This window comes from Amphiprion ocellaris, chromosome 22, assembly GCF_022539595.1.
Source record: "Amphiprion ocellaris isolate individual 3 ecotype Okinawa chromosome 22, ASM2253959v1, whole genome shotgun sequence".
Lineage (NCBI taxonomy): Eukaryota > Metazoa > Chordata > Actinopteri > Pomacentridae > Amphiprion > Amphiprion ocellaris.
This window is the reverse complement of record NC_072787.1, coordinates 10,887,228-10,902,332: the sequence shown is the minus strand read 5'-3', so window position 1 is coordinate 10,902,332 and position 15,105 is coordinate 10,887,228. Positions and strand designations below refer to the sequence as shown.

At 38.4% G+C, this 15,105-nt stretch overlaps 1 protein-coding gene and 1 long non-coding RNA gene across 2 annotated transcripts in view; one reads left to right on the top strand and one right to left on the bottom strand.

The window, feature by feature from the left end:
- Positions 1 to 5,294, bottom strand: part of LOC111589147 (TLC domain-containing protein 4-B-like) — a 21,983-nt gene extending 16,689 nt beyond the window's left edge. Inside the window, exon 1 of the mRNA XM_023299888.3 lies at positions 4,973 to 5,294. The gene's annotated coding sequence lies outside the window, so the exon portion shown is untranslated. The remainder of the gene's footprint in view (positions 1 to 4,972) is intronic.
- LOC118469650 (uncharacterized) lies at positions 3,897 to 15,105 on the top strand. Its single transcript, XR_004846585.2, has 5 exons — positions 3,897 to 4,101; positions 9,703 to 9,816; positions 9,982 to 10,276; positions 11,363 to 11,448; positions 11,738 to 15,105. It is a non-coding gene; the product is annotated as an uncharacterized LOC118469650 (long non-coding RNA).

Here is a 15,105-nt window from a genome sequence, read left to right as displayed (position 1 = left end):
TGCCTACCTGGTGCATTACAGGAGTAACAGTCATGTGGACACTTCCTCTAGAACTAAGTTGTTTATGTAATGACCTTTCGAAGTATCTTTAACATAATACACATAACATAAAAACCTAATGAATGGTTAATTAATCATTGTCATTTCAATTTTTTTTTTTTTTTTACGGTAGATTTGTCCATATAAGGTGATAAGGTGGAGTATTTGAGTACGAGGAGCTTCATTTTCTGGAGCTCTGTGTGGTTTGAGCTCAATGGGGTGCAGTGGAAACTTCACTTTGAGGAAACATTTTGACACTTCAGCCTTCTGCTGTGACAAAATGCTCTCTAGCAGTTTCCAGTTTCCACAACAAGCCCCATTTCTGCACTTGTGTGCCACTTGGATCTATTAATTCATTGAGGATTTCATACTGGAATATCTATCATTTATGAAACGGTGAGGATGACTGTGACGAGACTGTGACAGTGGCTACAGATGGCTTGATGTAGTGGAAGGGAGAGGACTGTATGTACTGAACACACAACAGACACAGCCTGTTGTGTGTTCACACGTGCTGTACACAAGTGATGAAAAAAATGTTGTGATTAGAGTCTGGCCGATACAGGATATTTGTGGCCAACGCTGATTCTGATATTGATATATCTGCTAATATTCTTATGTATGTATAGAAACACACAACACACACACACGCGCACACACAGTAGGTTACAGCTATATTGGAAAGGGAAAATGTTGAGGTTATTGTTTAACTCTCCAGCAATGTATTTCACAAACTAGTTAGCAACTTAACACAAAAGCGCTGCTGGATTTTGCACCAGCTGTGATATGTGCTCTGCTACATGTGCTGCAAGCTGTGCTGAGAGGACTATCAACAGCTGAGCCCCTCTGCAGGACAACTATGTGGAGACATAATTTCTTCATGAACCCAAGGATCTTTTTCTACATTATGCTATTAAAAAAAGAAACAAGAAAAGCACTCAGAGAGCACAGTACTCTGCCAAGGCTGTTCATCCCCCCATATGGCATTGTCAGAAATGCAGCCTTTGTTTATTAGTTATTGATGATCAGAAATCATGGGAACCTAGAATGTGGCCATTTAATATAGATGTGCCCCACAAACAAAATTACCTTGCGCTGAGCACAGTGCACAATGCATTCCAACAAGTATCGTTCTCCTGGCAACCGCCAAACCCAGACTCGTCCATCAGATTGTCAGATTGTCATATCTCTGATATAATAAATAATAAAATATAAACTAACCAATATATTGGTCTGACTCTGACAGCTGCATAGTTGGAACTGCGATTGAATATTCTTCTCCTGAATCTCGCTTCACTCACTGTCAGAGTCTGTGAATGTAACTGAGTCACTCATGGACACTCACATAATGGGTAATCACCCCAACACACAGAGAAGACAGGACAGGACAGGTCTAGAGGCAAATGTTTGTGTGGATGCAGGTCTCAAAAGCAGTTTCAAATATATTCAATCAAATTGAATTCCTGCCATTGGACAAATATAGAACGACCATCCTCAATTTTGCAACATTATTGTTTTGTAACACGTTTCAACTGGCCATTAAATGCGGCACAATGTACTCATAGAATGCTCCATACCGTCAACTGTTAATTTGATGGCATTTATTAATCCTCAAAGAGGAAATCAAGATGTTGCAGAGACTCAAGAACAGAAATGGATGTACCTAAATAGAAAAGGAAAAGAAAAATAATATTCAAAACATAAATTATTGGTAAGTCAGCAACAGTACCAACAGTGCCTAAGTCAAGTAGAATACAGTCTGTTAGTTTTGTAGTAATTAGCACAAACTACAAATGTACAGCTGAGGCTGATAGACGTATTTTGCCAAAGTAATGGATGAGTTGGAATTTAGACCTGAAGATCCTGATGATGATAGATATAGTTTCTCCTCGGGGGGGGGGACAAGAATATGTCGGTGTAATTTCATGGCAATCCATTCTACAGTTACACCACCACTAAAATCACTGTACTCCTATTCATTGTCATCTGAAGTTAAGTGTATATCTTGTCCATGTGATATTCAAAAGTAAATTTTACAGAAATAAAATGAAATGTCATCCTATGATTAAATATTCAGACAATTAATTGTAACATGACGGTATTGCTGAAACACCTACTGGTAGTATAAAAACCACTGATATAACCACACAAGTAGAAATCCATCACATCAACATAAAAGGCACCATGTGTAGGTGTGTCAAATGGTTTACACTAATTAATTGTTTACTCATTGTCAATGTGCGAACAGATTGAATCACAACTCTAGAAATGTGACCTTCCCTGATTTTCCTGTTTGGCTCCAGCAGCCTGAAGACTGACTTTCTGTGAAAATCCAAAGGATGTGACGTTCATGTTTGCCTCCAGAAACCTTGCCTCAAAACCTCTCTTCCACTCCCCTACAGCACCAATGGTGAGCAACAACACTACCCAATGTCCACTTAGAAATGGAGTCTGCTAACATCAACAAACGACCAGCTCCCAGCACAATGCAGACTACAACACCAACTTCTCATAAGCACAACCAGGAATGTGACCGATGAAGGGGGGAAACTAGGGTCTGCATCAACTGAGTATTCCATTCATGGAGGGATAAAAGAGGGAAAACATAACACAGGTCAAACTATACACTCATAATCATACAGTATCTTCACACTTTATTTTAGTGCTGTGCCACGGCTGGACAATCAAATACAGCCTACATTCTCAAATATAATTTATAGTCAGACTATAGTAGCAGTAGTGTTTGCTTTCACCTACTTAGGGAGTGCAAGCATGTGCATAAACTGATGCTGACTGCAATTCCCTTAATAGTTGCTGGTGTTATTAATAAGAAGTGTTTTTTTTTTCTGAATGACATATAGAGAACATTTGAAAGACAGTTTTGCTTTGGTATATTTTAAGTCTGCCTTAAAACAACACTGATGTGCCCGTATGAACATATGTATTTGTCACTGTAACAGCTCTGAAGTTTTTCTACCAGAATGCAACAACACTATAAGCACCTGATTACCCTAAATCATAAACATATTATTTAAAATGAATAGTGCACAGCTGTATTACAAGCATGTATTGTACTTTCTCTACTTGAGGCAATTCAGGGTGCCACATTTCTGTGCATGGTACATGGTGTAAAGGGATATCAGCACAGGATGGTTCAATACAACCTATTTCATATTTCTGTAGAACCCTGTTCAGAATCTAGGCCTTGTAATAACATGCCGTGTCATAGAAGCTTGCACTATGGCCTAAAGCCACAGTTAGACCCCAAAATCTATTTGTCACATCTATACTTGGATTAAAAGTGAGTGCTCTCTATAAGACAACACAGATCCAAAATTAGCAGCTCTACATGCACTCTGGCTGGAGGCCAGGAAATGTATGTCAGTGACAGGAGTCCACAGAAACCACCACGAGTTCAAAAAACTGAAGTGTTTTATCAGTGCTGCATCACCTTCTTTGCATTTGGTTTGTGTTGACTGGAAGAGCCTTTGTAAGAAGCCAAACCAGTTAACCTTAATTACATATTTACATCTCCCAGCAGAGATGCACTAAAACACATATCTCAGTCCCTGGAGCACTAGCCTTGGTGATGTTATATCTGCCTTTGTTTTTGTGTTACACCAAAGGAATGCTGAAGTGTACTTCAATGAAGCACTGTAGTCAAGAAAAAGTCAGAAACGAGCTGGAAGGTCAATTTAACAGCCCTCTCCTTTTGTTTGCCTGTAATGCAATAGTGGGCTGTGAACGTCAGTCCTTTGACATAACATTGCTGCTAGGCAGAGTGACTTTTTGGTACTGAAGGGACACTCTGAGAACATACAGTGGCTCTAGAGATATCTGATCAAGATAGAGGAGGAAGAGGGAGGGGGAGGATTGTTTTACATGCACACATGCATGTTTGCGTCCTTACACTGCCATGTGGGGCCGTGTTGCCAAGGGCGAATGGTTACAAAGGTCGACTTAAGGATACAGACGGGAAACAGCTGAAGAACCAAGCCAACATGTGCAAGAGGCCTCAATGAGTCGCAAATGAAAGCCGAACACAAGATTGTGGTCATGCAAGTGAGTGGAATCACTAAAATGACTTTTTGAAATCGAAGAGAGCAGCTTACACATGACCTACTTCCTGTCAACACATGTTAAAGCCTGTCTTTTAAAGAGCTTGAAATAAATAAAATAAATTAATAAATGCATGCAACTATACCCACCAGATGAGGATCACACAAGACATAATAATTCAAAAAGAGTCACATTTTTCAACTGTTTCCACAGCACAGTGTAGTCACAACACAAAAAACAGCTGTGCACACGAGATCCTGGGAATGTAGATTGAATTAATTTGGAGGAATTGACCCTAAACTACCTCCAAAGCTTATGAGCAGTGTTATTCAGATCCCTGCTGATTTATTATTGTCTCAACCACGAGAATAAAGAGCAGCATGGTGGGGCCCGCCTTAAACATAGGCCTGGTGTAAAACAAAAACACAATTCTGGGAAATTAATATGCATTTGCACTTGTGCAAAAACGGCCACCTTCCCGGAATATTGTGGTGTCAGCTCTGGCACGAAGGGTTAAAATGCGCTTGCGTAACACGGGTGGACCTCGTTTTAACGAGGAAACGATAGCCCCACGAAAATAACTTGGGTATGGGCATCACCGGATCGCATGCTAGACATGCTGGCAAAATCGAAACACACAAAAAAGCAGCTCGTGGAGCTATTCGGATTTCCTGTCAAACAACAAAACAGCACATATGCGATCATATATGTGTATATAACAGCGCACACAAGGCCAGTTCACGCCGCATTGCCTGGCCAGCTGCTGTACTGTGTTGAAGAGAAACAACACTGGCCTGGTCGTGTCTCCGCGAGGCAGCTACGCACAGATATACATGGAAACATGTTTAAAACAAACGATCCCGCGTTGACTCACCTTACGACTTTCATTAAGATGATTTTCGTCTCGCTCTCTCAGCTGCTCATACTTCCCAGCGTCGCTCGCAGAACCGTACGGTGAAGGCTACAGCCATGTCGAGTCATTTTTGGTAAACAACAAGCGAGTCCGCCTGCTGCTCCACACACGCTACTAACAACCTGTGAGGAATGCCGAGGGGCTGGAGCTGTGTGACGGTGCCACGGTCTGCTGCTGCTGCTGCTGTGTTTACCGAGAATCCACACCGACTAGAAACGTGCATAATTGCAGAGGTGCGGATCGTGCAGCTCGACGCTCGATTACAGGAATGAGGAGGAGGGGGACGAGGGGGGAGGAGGGGTGATGGAGGTAACTCTCTCTCTCTCTCTCTCTCTCTCTCTCTCTCTCTCTCTCTCTCTCTCTCTCTCTCTCTCTCTCTCTCTCTCTCTCTCTCTCTCTCTCTCTCTCTCTCTCTCTCTCTCTCTCTCTCTCCTACAGGGATCAAATCACATCTGAATTCTTAAAGAAACAAACGCGCACATGCACACTGCCACCAGCACAGTGGTCTGCCCAAGAACACTCACTGGGTCTATTTATAGCCATGGCTTGTTGAACTGATCCAAGGTGAATCAGGCAAAATAACCAGCAAACAAACGGTATCTATGGCCCACTGCTCCTAATATCGTTTCTAGCCTTTTTTATTTACAATGTGAATATCTGACATACAGTTAATGTGAGAAGGCCCAGTGACTGGGAATATTCAGGATTGCTCAGCTGCAAATTATGACAAATCATTCATCAGCGTTTCCAGCTCCCAGTGTCTAAATAAGTGACTTATGTCTCCTGTTCATTTCAGATGTCATCCATGCTGTAGAGTCCACCCAAATGCATAGCCAAAGGGCAGATTTAAAGTGGACGCAGTCTTCTATAAGCTGAATTTATAAAGGCAGAGTATTTGCAGCGCAGAGACATGGTTCAGGCCCAAATCATTGTCAGCTGATGTGCAGCTGTGCAGACCAATGGTTTCATTGTTCTATGTGTGGTGTGATTCCACCAGGCCGGCCGTAATTATAAAACATTCGCCCCAGTATTCATGTATGCTCAGAATGCCCTCTTCCCACCCCAAAAATATATATTGATATAAGGAATAGAATTTTAAAAAATGTTCTACAACAACAGGCAATCATTATTTGCAGATATAATCATAATTTAACTAAGCAAATTATCGTTATTATCACTACCCCTTCAGGTGTCATGATGCAGTTGTGTATGTGGCGTTGCTCAGCTGCTGTGTGCACAGAAACACAGACTATATGTAAATGTATACACACACACACACACACACACACACACACACACACACACACACACACACACACACACACACACACACACACACACACATATATATATATGGCACATGCCGTTTAGGAAATTTTATATATATATATGTAAAATTCTGAATATATATAATGAAAGTCAGAATACAGGTCAGCTGGTAATTCATGTGATACTGAACCATAGCTTTTGATGTGCACAGTGCCCTCGAGTTCTCAGTCAGATTTAATCTTCACTTATGTTTCAAAAGAGCATGATTGCAATGGGCAAAATGCAAACTGAAGGCTTCATAACAGTAGTCCACAAACCAGGGGGCAACATTACAGTGGCTGTGACTGCTTCATATACATTCTACAGGTACAATTAATGTGAAACACTGTACTGTCTCTCAGTTTTATTACTTTCAAATGAATTTAAAATTAGGAAACTATACTTTAATGTGAATGCTACGTAGGCTACACCACTGTCAACTTGACTACAGGGATCAAATCACATCTGAATTCTTAAAGAAACAAACGCGCACATGCACACTGCCACCAGCACAGTGGTCTGCCCAAGAACACTCACTGGGTCTATTTATAGCCATGGCTTGTTGAACTGATCCAAGGTGAATCAGGCAAAATAACCAGCAAACAAACGGTATCTATGGCCCACTGCTCCTAATATCGTTTCTAGCCTTTTTTATTTACAATGTGAATATCTGACATACAGTTAATGTGAGAAGGCCCAGTGACTGGGAATATTCAGGATTGCTCAGCTGCAAATTATGACAAATCATTCATCAGCGTTTCCAGCTCCCAGTGTCTAAATAAGTGACTTATGTCTCCTGTTCATTTCAGATGTCATCCATGCTGTAGAGTCCACCCAAATGCATAGCCAAAGGGCAGATTAAAGTGGACGCAGTCTTCTATAAGCTGAATTTATAAAGGCAGAGTATTTGCAGCGCAGAGACATGGTTCAGGCCCAAATCATTGTCAGCTGATGTGCAGCTGTGCAGACCAATGGTTTCATTGTTCTATGTGTGGTGTGATTCCACCAGGCCGGCCGTAATTATAAAACATTCGCCCCAGTATTCATGTATGCTCAGAATGCCCTCTTCCCACCCCAAAAATATATATTGATATAAGGAATAGAATTTTAAAAAATGTTCTACAACAACAGGCAATCATTATTTGCAGATATAATCATAATTTAACTAAGCAAATTATCGTTATTATCACTACCCCTTCAGGTGTCATGATGCAGTTGTGTATGTGGCGTTGCTCAGCTGCTGTGTGCACAGAAACACAGACTATATGTAAATGTATACACACACACACACACACACACACACACACACACACACACACACACACACACACACACACACACACACACACACACACACACACACACACACACATATATATATGGCACATGCCGTTTAGGAAATTTTATATATATATATGTAAAATTCTGAATATATATAATGAAAGTCAGAATACAGGTCAGCTGGTAATTCATGTGATACTGAACCATAGCTTTTGATGTGCACAGTGCCCTCGAGTTCTCAGTCAGATTTAATCTTCACTTATGTTTCAAAAGAGCATGATTGCAATGGGCAAAATGCAAACTGAAGGCTTCATAACAGTAGTCCACAAACCAGGGGGCAACATTACAGTGGCTGTGACTGCTTCATATACATTCTACAGGTACAATTAATGTGAAACACTGTACTGTCTCTCAGTTTTATTACTTTCAAATGAATTTAAAATTAGGAAACTATACTTTAATGTGAATGCTACGTAGGCTACACCACTGTCAACTTGAATAGTTTTTGTAAACTGTCACGCAAATTTGAATTTTGTGAATGATTTTCATTTTATGTTTAGTATGCTGTCAAACATCTGTAAACTAGTTTGCATACTTATCATACATTACCTAGCTAACCCTAACCCCCATATTATAGCCACATCCTACTCACTACCTTAAAGTTAGAATCTGTTAATGTTTCAAAGAGATGTTGATGGCAAACTTATTGTAACACTGGAGCAATACTAACATTTTGCCTCAGGAAGGATGTGCATGGAAAAGTCATTTTAACATCATCACTTTATTTTGTGCTGGAAATGTAATTGTGTAAACAAGTAACAGTTTGCTAAAAAGTTTAAGACTTTCATTATACAGCAAGGCACAGAGTTCTGTTTATGATTGTAGAATGGTGTACTTCCTTAATCTTTACATGAAGCTGTTAGAGCCTGTTTAACAAGATTAACAAACATCTATGAGTGTGTGTGTGTGAAGATAACCCAAATACATATTTGTTTGTAGTAGGCAGGTTTGTCAGGTCTTCTGGTTGTGGTGAGCCAACGTCCTGAGATAAATGTGAATTTATGTGAATTTATGTGTAATTATTATAGTTAAATGGTTGAAACTACAAAAAATTACATTAAAACTAATTAACCCAGCTTTCAGTGTGAGCAAGAGACAAAAATAACAGTACAAAATGAACAAGTGAACAAGCAAACAGTATATTTTTATAGTTAAGGTCCACATTTAGTATTATGGAGAATATTACAATATTTTTCAGAGAAAAGAAATTGTCTTTTGCTATCTACTTTTTGAATTCTGTTGACTTTAATCTTAACAATATCATCCTCAATAATGTTATTTTTTTTTTTAAATTGTAAAGTTATTTGGGATCAGTAATCAGATTTCAAATAGTCGCTTTTGCCATTTATTTTTTTACTCGAGTTTAATCTTTGAAATGCAGTCCTCAATAATTTTATTGTTTTGAAGTTGTTGTTTTTTTAAAATTATTTTGGATCTTTAATCACATTTCAGATTGTCCCTTTTGCTATGTTTTTTTATTCTGTTGTCTTTAATAATTAAGATACAGTCCTCAATAATGTTATTTTTTAAAAAGTTTTTATGATATGTTGTAGCATTAATCACATTTCAAATAGTCTCTTTTGTTGTCTGATTTTGTTTATTGTGTTGAATTTAATCTTTATAATAGAGTCCTTAAAAATATTGTTTTTTAAAGTTGTTTAAGTTATTTTATAGAATTAATCACATTTCAAATGGTCTCTTTTGCTATGTTGTTTTATTCTGTTGTCTTGACCCAACAGAGGATTGAGTGGTTTATAGATTATGCATAGATGGATGGAATTCTTAATTATTTCAAGATAAATGCAAAAGTTTTTGCTGACTATTAAATAAATTTAAATAGTTAAACATGGAATGCATTGCTATTTAAAGTGAATATTTGGATTAGATTTAATAATGTAAAAGATTTATAGAACATCTTTTTCATTTTAATCTAATACATCTAATGTGTATTTTTTTTGACAAGCAAACCTTTTTGTGCTTAAAATGAAATGACAAATTTCTTCCAATTTCTCCCTTTCGTCCTCTCTCAACTCTCTAACTAGCGAAAGCGAGACGACAGCCCAGCAGCCCAGCAGCCCACCAGGAGCGTCTGGCCAAGCGGCCCTGCACCACCTCTGGCTCTCAAGCGTGGAGGTGAGGAACCATCCCAGCCGGAGGTCAGTCGTCCTAAACACTGTGCTCAAATGTATTTTGACAGACAGCTGCTTCCTGTGAGAGTAGCTTACTGTAATTCTAATAAATACAACAAATGACTAAATGAAAAACACCAGTCAGTCAGCATTTTGAGGGAACAGTGTTGGACCATAAGTTATCTGTTACAGGTACATGCTGCCCAGGCAGAAAGGAGCACCAGCCTCCAGCCGTCCACCTCTGGCTCTCAGCATTACCCTCTAGAGCCACAGATAAGTAACATCCCCCCGCTGTCCACCTCAGACTCAGATTCAGAATATGATTCAGACTATGATTCAGATTCTGATGTAGAGGTAGATTTAGATGTGGATTCAGATTCTGACTGATTTCCAGGATGAGAGGAGCTCCAGCCCCCCGGTGTCCAACTCTGCTGTGCAGGTGTACCAGCGAGCGAGGGCTTCCCAGCGATTCTCCACCCCAGGGGAGGTCAGTAGCACACTGAAATGTCTACTTTGTGAGAAGTGAATTTTGTCAAGTTAGTCTGTAGCCAGTTTTAAAAATACAGGAAATGACTATTTGAAGAGTGCAATAAGGCTTTTTGAGAGCACAGTGTGTTACAGTCAGGACTTGATGATGTCACTGACGTTTGCAAGTAATCATAAATCTGTGTGAAATGTAAAATTTATTCAGGGGCACATGTGTAAATAAGAAGCACTACAAAATTCAGACCAAGCTGCCTGAATTACAATGTTGTGTTCACTGAGCTGAACCAGTGTTCCCCCAAAACTGCCCCAAGAATTCAGGTCAAAACCTTTCCATCTTATACACACTCTGCATCCGTTCGCCAGTTTGCATGGAGGATCTGACTGAGTGTCGTTTGAAACAACCAACCTTAAGTGGGGGTGGATTATAAAGCCCTCCAGCACTCAGTCTGTATTGACGCAGGTTTTCTGACCACACTCCTCACAAATACAGTGTCTGTTGTTTCCTACAATAGGGGTCTGGCTTTTAATGATTTCTGTGTGGTTATGTCAGAAGAACTGCAAGACAAGCTGAGATGAAAAGTGTGTTACATGAGTTAAAATTTGATTTACTGCTGCCTCAGTAACAAATAACATTAAATAACAAAATGTCTTGTGTTTGAAAGCAGCATCTATGGAGTAATGTTTTGTTAGAATCGGTCAAATGACAGCAGGGTTATTTGGATACTTAAAGAGCCTGTAAGTCTTTCCATGTATCTAACACAGCAGCCAGAGACAGAGAAAAAATTGTCACCTAAAAATACTCTTCTCAAAATGATGAATTTACAAACAATTTACAAGTTGGCCTACAGTAAAATAATGTTACCTTATTTGGTCTCTGTATTGTTTTATCTTAATTTACCACCAGTTTGAAGCAGAAATAATTAAACAACATAGTGTAGCATTTGTATTTAAATAGATTTTGCTTGCACATTATTTGATACATTTTCAGTGTGCTCCTAAAGGTTTTTGCTTATGTGTACATCTTTTAACTTGGTACAACTTGTGCTCATTGAGAAAAAAATCTCTGACAACAAACTGTCCCTCACAGGTAGCCCAAGGCCAGCCAGGGACGAGCTCCGGACCTGAGCCCTCCCCCCGCCCGGCATGCGGAATGCCAGGCAGCTAGAGCTAGTGGTCAGTATTCCACGCTGAACACTCTTCTGAAAATGTTTCTGCACAGTGAACTGATTTCTGTGAAGGTTTTTAAAATGCAGGAAACAACAGGTTAAAGCACAGCGGTTAACAGCAAGCTACGTGGATGTTTTTAATTTCTCAAGAAAATATGACCTGATTTAAAAAGGGTCATGATTGTTTCTGCTGGAAAAGCAACACCTCGACCTCCCTCCGCACAAATGATACATTTTTTGGAGTGAAGCATCTGGACCTGTTTCTTCCTTTGACCCCTCTGCTCATCTCTCTACAGGAGCCAATCAGTCTGTTCAGCTACGGAGGTGTTCGGGTCGAGGAAACAGGGAGTCTACCCATCGTGCACGTCCCGTCTTGATTTTCACTCTCCGATGCTGTGGAGGTACTGTGATTGGTTTGGGCGCTTTGGGCTGCTTCTCCTTACAAACCTGAGATGTAACCTTCCTCTCAGTGTCTAGCTGACTCTATAAGTCAAGGATTTCTGAATCTTTCTGTACAGCTCTTTATTTTCCTCCTTTCAAAAAACAAAAAAAGAACGAAAAAAACTTTACTATATAGAAACAGTAGTGGTAAGGTTAGGACTCTATAAGTTAAGGATTTCTAAATATTTCTGTACAGCTCTTTATTTTCCTCCTTTCAAAAAAACAAAAGACCCAAAAAAAAACCTTTACCTTGTAGAAATAGTAGTGGTTAGGTTAGGACTCTGTAAGTTAAGGATTTCTAAATCTTTCTGTACAGCTCTTCATTTTCCTCCTTTCAAAAAACAAAAAAAGGCCAAAAAAAAACCAACAACATTCTATGTAGATACACTTAAGATATGTTTAGGATTCTTGAGTATTCTGCTTGTAGTTTAAGTATTTCTAAAGCTTTTGTACCGCTACTTGTTTTCTTGCTTTCAAAAAAACAGATGTTTTTGTAAAGTTTGAAAACAGATGGAAAGGGCCTTGAAGAGGGTCTTCAGAAATGTTCCATTAAAGCTGTGTTTAATTGTATTATATTGACTGATGCACAGAAAGAGAAATTCTTCCATAATCCTCTTTTACAATATCTATTTTATTGTTTCTGTCTCCATTTATGATATAAAGGGACATTAAATTTAAAAATAACAATTCATAGACCAGTTTATGCTGTTGTTATATTTGCATGGAACATTTCCAAAGGGTCAGGGATCCTCTGCTGCTGCACTGAACACGTAACATATGGCGGATTGTTTGCTTTTTTCATGTGTGTGGCTACACATGTAGCACATTTAGGGATTGCTGTGTTTTTAGTTTCTGGACCCAGCACAGCTCTGTGAAATTTGAAGTTGTTGACTGAAATATCTGTTTGATGCAAACAGATATTTCCCCTATTCATGAGCCATTTTGGTATAAATTTTGTATAAAATGTGTTTGCACACCTTATGCAAAAAAAATCTGCATATGTTTCAGGTTCAGTGCAGCAACAGAGACAGGGTAGGGTGGACCCTCTTCAAGCCCTTCACCTCTGTTGTCATTGTAACTGTTGGGTATTCAGCAAAAGAATTAAAGTACATATCTGAGGAGATTGTAAAAGAAGGAGATGACTTTAGGAGGGCCTTCGGGAAATGCTCCATCCAAATAATTGTTATTATTATTATTATTATTATTATTATTATTATTATTATTATTATTATTATTATTATTATTATTATTATTATTGTTGTTGTTGTTGTTGTTGTTGTTGTTGTTGTTGTTGTTATTGTAATTCTTCCAGTGACATTCACAACATCATATTGACTTGTTACATCTCACTGTATTAACTGGTGAGATCTTGAAACTATTCTAAAACTACAGTCCAGTGTTTGAACACAATTTACTGCCTAATCAAAAAGATCAGACAGTCATATTATTATGGAGCATTTCCAAAGGGTCGAGGTTAGGGAGGGTCAGACCCTCCTAGAGTCTTTATCCTCTTTTACAAATGTTTCTGTTTGATGTCATTATTGTTAACAAGTCTTTTCTTTAGTTGATTGCAATTTTTGTCATAAAATCTACCATAAAAATGTCTAAATTCTTCCGACAAGAACAAACAAATCGTTTCATCCATCAACTCAAAAAAGTCATTTTAAAAGTATTTTGAAAAATAACTGGAAAGAGCTTTAAGAGGGTCTTCAGAAATGTTCCTTTCAAATCTGTTTACATCTTTGTAAAACTTAATATGATGACTCAAAAACAGCAGAAGAAATTCTTCTGTAACTTTAATATACAATGTCTATTTTTAATTTTACTTCTTGATTTATGACATTTTTAGAAAAATGACCTGAATTTATTGAGCAGTTTTCGGTCATTATTGTTTGTGATACTTGAATGGAACATTTCCAAAGGGTGGAGGTTAGGGAGGGTCAGACCCTCCTGAAGCTCTTTACCTCTGATACTCATGTCAGTATTACATATCATCACTATTAATGGTGACTTTTCCTTCTGTTGTTTTAATATCTTCAAGGAAAATTCATTCAGATCCTAGAAAACAGAGCAAAGTTTAAAATGTTCCTCAGTAATTGTAACAATTTGTTTCTGTGAATATTCAGCAAGGGAATTAAAGTACATATTTGAAGAGATTGTAAAAGCAGGAGATGACTTTGGGAGGGTCTTCAGGAAGTGCTCCATCCAAATTATTATTATTATTATTATTGTCATTATTATTGTAATTCTTTCAGTCACGTTCATAATATCATGTTGACTTGTTACATCTCAGCACATTAACTGGTGAGATCTTGAAACTGTTCTCAAACTACAGTCCAGTGTTTGAACACAATTTACTGCCTAATCAAAAAGATCAGACAGTCATATTATTATGGAGCATTTCCAAAGGGTCGAGGTTAGGGAGGGTCAGACCCTCCTGGAGTCTTTTTCCTCTTTTACAAATGTTTCTGTTTGAAGTCATTATTGTTGATAAGTCTTTTCTTGTAATTGATCATAACTTTTGTTGGAAATCCTCAAAGAAAAAAGATCTAAATTCTTCACAAAAAAACAAAAGCAAAAACAAAAAAACGAACAAATGAACAGATTGTTCTTGTGCGTTTGATAAAACTGCACCTCTCCTGCTTCTCCAGTCATTCAGTTGAGTATTCTTCTTCTAGTGACTTAGAGATTCCTATTTTCCTGACTGTTTGTGTTCTCCTGTGTAGAAACTGTGTTCCTCGCAACTAACTCTGTCCTCCTGAGCTCCAGTGTTTCATGTGCTCAGCCTTCAGCTCTACCTTGGTCACTCCAGCTGTCCACCACCAAACCAGCCAGTCGTCAACCTCCACTGAACTTTCTGACTTTTGTTCAAATAAATCACTCTTTTTACTTTACACCCCTCTATGTTCTCTTGTCCAACTAAACTAATGTACATATTTTGATAACAAGACTGTTGAAGCAAGAGATGGAAGTGCTCAACTAAATGTTTTCATTGTTGAGTGTGTCAGTGCAAAAGCATTGAAACACACTGATTAGATTGATTACTGCTCCTCAAGATTATTCTTACAGATTGTTCTGACATGATTTTCAGCAGGGATCTCATCCCACAGTGTTGAGAAAGCTCATACAAATTAAATATCAATGGTATATGGTGCTTTTCCTTCAGTTAGGGTTTGTGAAATATGCTGGTTTTTCAAAATAAAATGTACTTATTTAAATTATA